The sequence below is a fragment of the Urtica dioica genome, chromosome 5 (genome assembly GCF_054948205.1).
Source record: "Urtica dioica subsp. dioica isolate 48M chromosome 5, U.dioica_male_clone48M_v1_H2, whole genome shotgun sequence".
NCBI classification, from domain to species: domain Eukaryota; kingdom Viridiplantae; phylum Streptophyta; class Magnoliopsida; order Rosales; family Urticaceae; genus Urtica; species Urtica dioica.
In genome coordinates this window covers 6,344,736-6,356,206 of record NC_142760.1, presented here as the reverse complement: position 1 = coordinate 6,356,206, position 11,471 = coordinate 6,344,736, and positions in this window count along the sequence as shown.

Here is an 11,471-nt window from a genome sequence, read left to right as displayed (position 1 = left end):
CATCAACAAATTAATGACTTAATTGAAACATGAATTAATGGTGCATATAAAACTTGCATAGTATTCTGCAGCAACATGCGTTGTCCAGGTCCCATCGTTGTGTTGATAGAGTTTCTCCAACACCTCTAGCTCTCCAAGCCTACAACCATTTATCTCCCTCTGTGAGTGTACACCAAATTGGTAGTTAGTATTTTTTAATAAGTTAAATTTTACTTGAAACTTACATTTTTCCATTGGTAGTTGGAATATCGACATCGTCCCTTGTCGGCTCACCGTGGTCTTCTTGGGTTGGTTGGCCTTTTTCCGAGCAAACACTCTCTCCAAAACATGATTATAAGTTAATGTAAATAATGTAAATAAAATTATTAATAATTGTTACCTTGAACTGCTCAGTCTCCATCCTGTCCAACACGGTTTTCCAATGGTCTATGTCAACTCCATCGGCTTCTTCTTCTCTGCCACTTCTCGTATCCCACAACAAACATATTTGAAAAGTGAGCTGTATTTCGCCTTTGCATCACAAAAACACTTCTTTGTGTCATGGATAATAGTCTTGTCTATGAGAACGTGATGACAATCAGCCGAGAGTGTCTCCCCGGTCTCGAAATGCTCGTACACAAAGTCAAAATCATTGTGTATGCTCATCAAGATCGCATCCTGCTACTACGGTGTGACTTCACTCCATGGAGAATGTCAGGAGGAATGTGCTTGCGGACTAGCCCTCGCCCCCAAACTTTGGGCCAACGTGTCAATCTTGGGCATAAAAAATGCTCTAGCAGCGGCTCAAAAACGATGTTTACGGCGGTGGATATACTGCATTCAACAAAGAAACAAAAAACAAAAACAAAAACCATGTTAGCAATGTAAGTATTAGTAAGTTAGTTGAAAATATACGAAAAGTAATTAAAACATTACTAAATCATCAGTTTCATCTAACTCAATATCATCATCAACAATGTCTCCAACAAAATGATTAGCAATACCATCGGCTTCTCAGTTGTCTATAAAATCAGCTAGTTCTTTGTCTTCTTCCTTATTGTCACTCACAAGATTTGCTTCAGAGTTTTTGTGACGATAAGACAGAAGATCGAAGTCAGTTTGCAGTACCGACAATGGAACTATAGACAAAGACGAGACGCCTATGTCAGACAAGTCCCACACAAGTCGATGAGTATAATCTTAGATGGTATTCCCTTTTTTTCAGCATCCCGAGGGTCGTCCACAAAGAAGACTTATTTTTCTTGAGTTGCGAGTATAAATTGTTCATTGGCAAACCATTCTTTTTCCACATAAGCACTTGTTGTTCCACAAACGTTATTTGTGCGGCACCATACCAACGACATCAGAATAACACGACTCGACAATCATATTGATAATTCAGCACTACAACGTCATCCATCATTCTGTAAAAAGTGTAATCATCTTCATGTACGCACAAACCACTATTTTGAATGGTACGCATATCATCACGATGATAAGTGATAAACTTGACACAAATGACCACACAACTTGGATATAGGCGTGAATGTGCTGAAATGGTCGGACAAACGAAGCATACAGCTCCTCAGACACATCAGATCAACAAGCTTTAAGATCATATATATATATATATATTTTTGGAATGTGTATAGAATGATTAGTGCATACTTGCATAGATTTTATTGACTAATTCAAATAGAAATATTATATTTAGTATAACGCATTTTACAAACCAGACTCTGAATTATTTCCTATTCACCTCCTCTACATCGGGCCGAGCTTTGGCGTCCATGAGATACGAATGTACATTGTTTTTTTTTCATAAAATTAATCATAATTGAGAAAATGAAAAAGTATTGATGAAGTCAACAAAAATAAAACGTCAATCCTATAAGGATCGATTTTGGCACAATTAGTAAAGATGTTGTCAATGGTGCCCACAAGAAGAGTTGTAGTCTTTATTTTGTACATTTGATGTAATAAAGTCTCATGAAGACTCTTGCTTGTAATTGCCTATCTATTCATTAATAAAGTTGAAACGTTCATTCATTCTTTCTTTGTTTGAAGCTTTATGATAAAACCTTAGTCTTTTAGTCCATAAACAAACTTAACAACTTACGAAGAGACAAATGTAGATTTGCATGAACAAACTCTTCGTAGTTTGCATAAAACGATATATTCGCAATCTTAGGGTCAAAGGACTATTGACCTCAGTATGATTGTTAGAAGAATCTATGATGTCTGGTTATGAGGCATTGAGAGTTGGGGACTCTATAGTTCTTCTAGGTATCTTCCGAAGGTACTGAATTGACCAGTGCACTTCTAGAGACAAGATAAGAACAAACCATTTAACCTCTTATGTCTCGAAGTCACTATGTATGAATTGCATCATGCTTACCTTAATCCTGAAATGAGACATGCCATTTCACACCTTAGTATTCTCATTTGAGAAAGTCAAAGTTCGGACTCACTATGTGATTCCGAACAAGGCCTATTGGTGAAGTACTAAGTTGTGAGTCTGTCATGAGTAACTTTGTGAAGTTCTCATAGATATGGAATTCATGTACAAGATTGTTGAAATGCAATGTATGTCACCTCATGCTTTGTTCCTTGGAGTGTGAATAAATGAACTGGCCAGTGTCCAAATTGAGTCCTGACTCTTTTGGATGAAACAATGTGACTTGTTAGCTCCTCGTCAATACATTGTTTCTAACTTATTCACAAGCGACAAAGGAGTTGAGGAAATAACAGCTAGAAGGGTAAAATGGTAATTTAGTAAATCCCGACTAGCTGATGACATTCTTGAAGGGTAAACATAGATAATATTCAGTGGATCCGCTCATTATAATTAGGTCGAATTCTTGAGTAGAAAACAAATTCATTTGAACCGAGAGATTTTCAGTGTCAGCTCTTTAGTGGAGTCAGTTGGCATTAAGCTAAACTTGGAAAAGGTTTGTGAACTTTTGAGTCCAAGTGTTTAGCTCAAGCTTTGTTCATTTTGGTCCATGAGGTCACTGTCACGAATCACATCGATAGGAATAGTTAAACTGGAAGCTAAGTCAAAACAAGAACGAAAATAGTCAAAAGGGTATTTTTGTCTTTTGAGACATATGATGAAATGAATGTCAATAAATTTTTTGACAAGTTCATTTGATGACTTAATGTCACTCGGCCATAACTTGATTATTGGGCCTTGTGAATTAATTTCATTTCATAAGAATTTTATTGAAAATTCTTAATGGGCTTTTCTCATGTTGTCATGAACAAATGAAGAAGCTTCTAGAAGCTCCTTCTAGATGAGAATAGGCGCCCATAATACCCAAGGAAAGAGAGTTTATTTTGTGCATAAATGTATCAAGATACTTGGCAAAAGAAAAAGAGGAAACAAATTTCCTCCAAGAGGAAAGTGGGAATCGGCCAAGTGAGAGACAAGGCAAGGCCTTGAACAAAATAGGAAACAAATCAAGGCTTCTAGAAGCCTTGTGTTGGCCGAGTGTCTCAAAGGGAAAAAGAGGAAATTGCTCATGAATATGTGATATTCTATAGAAGAGGAAACTACCTTATTGAAGGTGAGACCTCTCCTCTAAATAGGAGCCTCATTTCCTCACTTTTCATTCATCCAAGTTTAAGAGATTTGAGAGACTCTCTCTCTAGAACTTTGGCCGAAAATCCTCTCTCTCTCTCTAGTTTATTTTCGATTTTTTCTTGTCTTGGCACCTAGGTCCTCACTCGACCTAGTGTTTAGCTCTGCGACTTCGAGACTCGTTCTTAAGTCGTAGCGTTTAAAAGTGCCCACTCACTGATTCCTTCTTTTCGAGTGATTTAGTGATAGAAACGTTCGTGGTTGCTCGAGGTGCCGAGGAAAGAAAGAGAGACGTGCTGCGAGGGGAGACGAGCGTTGCGAACTTTCCAAAAGCTTCTTCAAAGTTCAAGCTTCAAGAAAGGTTAGTAAACTCTTAGCTCATATTGATTTTTAATTACATGTACTTGCTTCTTTGTCTAGGTTAGTAAAAACTGTTTTTACTTGAAAAGAAATTTTTTAAAATTCCGTCGCTTCCCGAAGCGTTTAATCTTTTTCTTAAACCCTAGATCAATTCCAACAGATGTACCACTCTGCCCCATCTCAACTTATCATCCAATCAGGTCGAATTCATCTTTCCATAAGGCACACACTTCTCTGACTAAAAAACAGAGATTTTACGAGCTTAAACGACTTCATTCGAGAAATCTTTGGATAGTTCTTCTAAAAAACTTATGAAAAATGATAAAGTTTCTTCTGAAATGCAAGCCTCGGAAATGTAGCCCTCTAATTTAGCTATATTTCTCACAAAATTCTTTAATTTTCTAGGTATCCTCAAATGTGTACATGCACCTCATATGCAGGAGACCACCTTTCATGTGCTTCTTTGGGTAGATGCAAGTTCATATGAACCATGATCGTGAAAAATGCAGGTGGAAATATGATTTTAAACTTACATAATATTTCAACGATCACATCTTGCACTTTCTCGAGAACATCCACTTGTAATGTTCTGAAACATACGAGCATAATTTTTATTACAGCTCTGCGATGGTCTCTTTAATTGCCTTCGGGACATAAAGACTGATACCCATTGCCAACAACCTTTGCAAGAACACGCCAAGGCCACTAGTCATCAACCCCGTCACCTTTCCATCAACACTGACATTTTTCTTCAAATTTCCAGCAAGTCCGTCCAGAAATTTCACGGACTTTAGGAAATCAGTGAACTCATGCCTCTGCTTTGGTTTCAGAATGTATTCAGCTTACGGTTTGTACCATCTATTCTAACTCCAAATCCCGCATCGCTTTCTCGACATTCTTATCCTTCCCGTCTATGCTGAGCAACGTCTCGAGAAGGTTCTCGCACACGTTCTTCTCTTTGTGCATCACATCCAAGTTGTGCTTCTCGGTAATCCAATCCCTACATGGATTTGACATAACGCCGAACATAGGGAGAATAAAAGTAGAAAGAGTTCTAAATATTGTACTTTGGAAGAGATATAGAGACCGAGACTGAAAGGATGGATAATTGCGATGATTGGAAAATTAGATAGTTTGAACTACATGATTATAAATTCTACCAAAATTCAGAGTTTCCCCAATAATATCGACAAAATCAATAAATTAAACTCTAAACCAATCCTTAGTGGCTCGGTCACAACAATTTAATAATTAAAATCAATAAATTAAAACAACAATAAATTAGCCAAATAAGCCACCGAAAGTCTAAGAATTGCTAGATAGCCAATCTTTTTTTTTTTTTTTGTAAATAGCCACCTCAACTTATTTACGGCACTCAAAAAGATAAAAATACCCAAAAACATTCCCGCCTATTTTGGATTTATTATTTTATTTTTTTGAGTGCTGTAAATAAATTGAAATGACTATTTATAGAAAATTAACAAAAAATTGGTTATTATACACGCTATAAAGTCAAATGGGTATATAGCTAAAAGACTCTTAAAACAAAGTAATGACATAAATTACATTTCAATTTAAAAACTAATTTCAATTTAACTTAAGTACATAATACTTCACAATCTCGATTCAATCTAACTAAAGTACCTAATACTTCACAATTTCAATCTAAATTTACGTTCACAAAACTAATTAACATATTAAATAATTCATTAACTTAACACATAATTTTATTTCCAACAAATAAAACTAATTCATTTAACTTATTAACTAATTAAATTAACATACAATAGTTACTAATTAACTTAATTAACATATTTACAACTAACATCACTAACATTATTAACTATTTTTACTTATTTTATTAACTTATAACAAAATTAAACCAACATATGAACATAAACTATACTTAAGATTTAAATTAACCTAAATTAAACAAACTAATTAAACATATTAAGAAACGATATATTATATTAACAGCTAATCATATATCAACCATTGACTAAGCATATTAGTTAACTATGGCTTTAATATTAATTAAACAATTTGAGAAAAAAAGAAATTGAACACTAACCTGTACCGAGATGGGGTTGCAGGGCACTGTGAGGCGGGCTGCGGGGGTGCTGCGAGAGGGAATTACGAGGGTGGGAGGTCTGCGACACTGTGAGTCCACAAGGCTGCGATATGCGAGGGCACTACACGGCGCGTTGTGAGGAGGCGAGGGTTGTGTGGCGACGGGTCCGTGAAGCTGCGAGTTCGTGAGGTTGCGAGGCAGTGGGACGGGGCATAAATAGAGAGAGAGAGAGAGAGAGAGAGAGAGAGAGAAATAGAGAGTGGGTGGTGGAGGTGGAGGGTTTCAAATGGGGTTGTAGGTCAGAGGGTTTCGGTGGGGCTAGGCTCGGAGGGTTTTGATGAAGGGTCTCGATCGGGAGTTTTGGTAGTGGTGATGGCGGGGAGGCACGATGGTGGTGTGGTGGAGGGTTGGTGTGGTAGATGGTGGTGTGGTTCTCTGATGGGGCGGTGGTGGCCGGAGTGGTAGTGGTGTAGGGTGAGATTGGTGGTTGTCGTGGTGGAGGGATATCGGCCAGAGGATGTGGGTGGTGGTGGTAGGGTCACGGTCAGAGGGTGGTGAAGGGCTGGCCGGAGAGTGGTGGTGGTGGTGGTGTGGAGAAATTGATATATATATATATATATATATATATATATATACAGAGAGAGAGGGAGATGGAGACAGAGCGAGAGAAAAAGAGAGACTTACCGTGGTGGTAGATGAGGCTCAGTCAGATGGTGGTGGTTATGGTGGGGGAGGCGCGACGGAGCTTCCAAGGTTATGGTGGCCGAAATTTCCATGGAGAGATATATATATATATATATATATATATATATATATATATATATATATACACAGAGAGAGAGAGAGATAGCATGAGAAAGAGAAAGAAAATATGTGTGAAAAAGAGAGAGATGGAGAATGAATGAGATTCACCGGAATTGGAGTAGGTGGAGCTATGGGGGTCAACGGAGGCGGAGCAAAATCAGAAAGAGAGAGAGATAGAGCTTTGAGATTTTCAAACACAATCGAATGCCTCGATGAAGAAGAAGAAATCTCAAATTTATAGTATGACCTACCTTTTAGAAGCGACATGTCGCTTATAAATTTTAGGTAATACAAAACGACGTCGTTTTGTTAAAAACTGAAAAATTTGACCAGCCATATGAATGCTATAAATACTCTTCTTATAAACTCGGCCAAATAACTCATCACAAACATCCTTGCAAGCCAATGATCATGGTTCCTTTTTAGGAATCTATAATTAGGCATTTAGTAAAATGACGTAGTAACATGGGGGTTATTAGTTGTAATAGATACATAATTCATGAATAAGATAAATGAAATGTATATCACCTCATAATTTGTTTTTTTTTTATAGTGTGAATAAATTAACTAGGACAAGTTTTCATTGAATCTGCCTCTTAGGTGGTGATAAGGCTTTACTTAATATAGAGAATGATTATTTGATTATTTTTCTTCCGTGAATATTAAATTGTTTATTAATCTCATTGGTTTCTTTCAAATCAGCTGGATTTGAATTTTCCGTGTGAATAAGTGAGAGAGGGGAAAGTTTCCGGCCTTGTTGAGGTGGTAGCCTTTTACTCCATATTTGATTGACTAAAAAACACCTAAGATGTTTTAGTTTCCCTATTAATTGATACATAGGTCTCACGGTTTAAGCACACCATTTTCCGTCAAAATTTACCACGACAATCGGCTAACTATTCTCTCTCTCTATAATTTTTACTGAGGCCTAAATTCTAAGTAGCCATTTGTTTAAGAAAATTAGTGGAGACATACTTGTGCCCACACACAAATGCTAGAAAAAGATTTATTTCTAGGTTCTTTTTGTTGTTGCTCCTGCAAATCCTTTCAAGACCGAAGTGAAGAGGTCATATTCATATCTCAGACATCTTTTATAACGTTCAAACATACTACAAAATAAAATTGTTTGTTTATTGTTTTACGTGTTATATTCATCATTGTTTAGATTTTTTCAAACTAGTTTGTCGAAGATAGGAAATGTAAGCGAATTACGCCATATTTGACATGTCAAATAATTATCTAAACCCTGACTATTATTTCCAACATATATCTTATTCAGCTATAGTGAAACGGCTGTAAGTGTTACCTCCAATTTTGTCTTTGTTGCCGTTCCTTGGACCTCTTCTCGTAGCTAAGACCTCTTATCGAGGAGAACAGCCCCGAGGGTTTATGTTTATCTATTCATTCGAGAAACTACTTTTTCCCAAATCCACGTATGGTATATTAGTGGCCGAGTTAGAAAAAGATGTCCAAAACGTCTCCCACGAGTCCTATAGCGTACAAATTACCCATACGCATTGAACCTCTTCCTCAAACTTTATGTTCATCCCAACTAACTGATTAATAAGTAATTGTAATGTTAAGTGATCGGTCATGGTTATGTAGTCTTGATACTTCAATACCAACTAAGTGATCGGTCATGTACATAAGCGAGATAATGGGTCTGTTGTGTCGACACAAATAGCCACGTTTGCACAAGCTCTCCAACATCATCTCGTAGAAATGCGAGTTATCTTGTGAATCGGCCATTGATTGGTGGTTATCCAACCCGATTTGCGTCATAGATACCATCTCGTGGAGCTTGGTCAGTTGATTAAAAAAATCAGGGACATTTATTCAAGGTTTCATTTTGTTGTGTTTTATTTTAAAGTTTATATCGTCATAGGCTGCTCACTTGTTAGCGAAGTTGACACTTAAGTTCAACGACTGTAATTCTCGGTTGGATTTTGGACCGACGAACGTTGTGCTTCTGAGTAATATGAATGGTCCAAAAAAAAATCATTGACATGCTTCTTAACTTATACGAGACATAATAAACAAAACTGCTTCAAGATCTTCTTCGCATAGGCCATCTGTCTCAACGTGATGCATTTCTTCTTTTGATCGACCTCGATGCCGAGGTAGTATGAAAGTAGTCCGAGGTCGCTCATATCAAACTTTTTCATCATTTGCTCCTTGAATACGTTTATGCCTTCTGCGCTGGATCCAGTCACGATTAGGTCATCGACGTACACACTTACGATGAGGGCCTCCTCTCCGTTATTCCTCGTGTAGACTGCTTGCTCCTGAGAGCACTTCTTGAACCCAAGACTCCACATGTTCATGTCGAGTCGAGTGTTCCATGCACGTGGTGCTTGTTTCAACCCATACAGGGACTTTGACAACTTGTACACCTTGTGCTCTGCACTCTGATCTACAAAGCCTTCTGGCTGACCAACGTAGACTTCTTCTTCCAATTCACCATTTAGCAATGCCGATTTGACGTCCAGGTGATGGATTTTCCAGCCTCGATGAGCTGCGAGGGCTAGGATCAGCTTGATTGTGTCAAGTCTGGCTACTGGAGCAAAAACTTCCTCGAAGTCAACTCCCTTCTTCTGCACGTATCCTTTTGCGACCAATCTGGCTTTGTTCTTGAGGACCTTGCCTTCTGAATCCTTCTTGAGCTTGTAGACCCACTTCAGACCAATGGACATGTGACCTTTTGGAAGGTCGACTAGCTCCCATGTCTGATTCTTCTCAATGGACTCTAGCTCTCTCTCCATTGCTTCCTTCCATTCCTTCTCAACGGCTGCTTCGCGATAACTAGCCGGTTCCTCTTCACTAAGCAACAAGAGCTCATCAAGGCTCAACTCAAGCTCTCTTGCTTCTCCATAGACATCGGATAGGGGACGGAACCCTCTTGGTCCGTCCTTGATTGACGAGTCTCCCGAGATGGTTCTTCCTGAGCTAGAACTCTCTGGTATCGGGGTGTTCATCCTTGATCCTGGGTTGGTGAGTTGGTTCCAAGGGAGCTAGTTTCCGTTGAGCTGGACATTGTTGGTCCTTGGCTGGGACTTTCCCCCTCTTCCTTCTCGACCGCTTTTGACTCTTCGAGGATGAACTCCACTGAGTTTTGTTCGGGCTCTCCCTTCTCGTCGCCCCAGTCCCATTTATTCTCCTCTTCGAACACGGCGTCTCTGCTCAGATGCGCTTTGCCACGTCGGGGGTCGTAAAACTTGTACGCCTTACTCCCTTCTCCGGCGCCAAGGTACACCATCGGAAGACTCCGATCATCGACCTTCTTGAGGCGTGGTCCCACATTCTTCACTTGTGCGGTGCACTCAAACACCTTCAAATGCTCCAGATGAGGTTTCTTCCCTTTCCATGCTTGGTAAGGGGTGCGCTCGCCTAGCGCCTTCGTCAGCAAGCGGTGGAGCAGATAGACCGCGTGTCTAACTGCTTCTCCCCAGAGCTTTGCTGGGACTTGCATACTTTTCATCAAGCTCCTTGCAGTGTCCATGACGGTCCGATTCCTTCTCTCCACCACACCGTTCTGCTGGCGCGTGTACGGTGCAGTTAAGTGGTGTTCGACTTCTTCTTCGTCGCAGAATTCTCTAAACTGCTGGGACGTAAAATCTCCACCTCGATCGGTTCTCAAGCTCTTCAACCTGTGTCCTAACCTGTTCTCCTCGAGCCTCTTAAACTTTTTAAAGACTTCAAAGACTCCATTCTTCTCTTTGAGCTCAAACACCCACATCCAACGGCTATAATCATCAACAAGCAAAACAAAGTAATTGTTGCCGGCTAGGGTGGCCGGGGTAATTGGACCACACAGGTCAGCGTGCACCAGTTGGAGGGGTCACTCTGCTAAAAAATTGGCCTTGATCGGAAATGGCACTATTGCCTGTTTCGCGACCATACAACAATGACACAGCTGGTTGGGGTGTTCAATCTTCGGTACCCCAAATTCCATATCCTTGTCTCCTATCTTCTTGAGCACGTAGAAGTTTACGTGCCCAAGCCCTGCATGCCACAACCAAGCCGGGTCTGCTAGGGACACCATTAAGCAGACATGTTGTCTTGTCTCTAGGATTATCTTGTACAACTTGTTTGGCGTTCTCTTCACCTTCATCAACAGGGCACCACTACTGTTCCACATCTTTAAGTACGACTCGGCTAGCACCACTGTGTTTCCGACCTCCGTCATCTGACCAAGGCTGATGATGTTACTCTTCAGCTTCGGGATGTAGTACACCTGGGTCAGTAGGCGTTGGTCCCCGTTTTTGCCCTGGAACCGGATGGATCCTCTGTCTCTGATTTCCACGATTGATTCATTGCCAAACTTCTAGTTCCCTGTGATCTTTGCATCGAGCTCTTCAAACTTAGCTCAGTCTCTCGTCATGTGGTTGCTCGCACCATTCTCTAAATATCAAATATCGGTATAGACTTTCTTTTCTCCATCTCAGAGGAGGTTCGCAATAACCTTGTCCTCGACAAGCATCACCGTCTCGGTGGCCATCTTCTCAGGGCTAGGCCTCTTCTCGGCCATCATCAGCTCGGGCTCCGGGCTCGACTCTGCGTCTTCTCTCTGACCGGTTCTAGCCCGGGCTTGGCGTCTCTCTCGCCTACGACGCTCATCTCATGTTCGTCCCTACGCACTTCCAAGTTCACTATCTGCTCGGTGAACATGAGTGC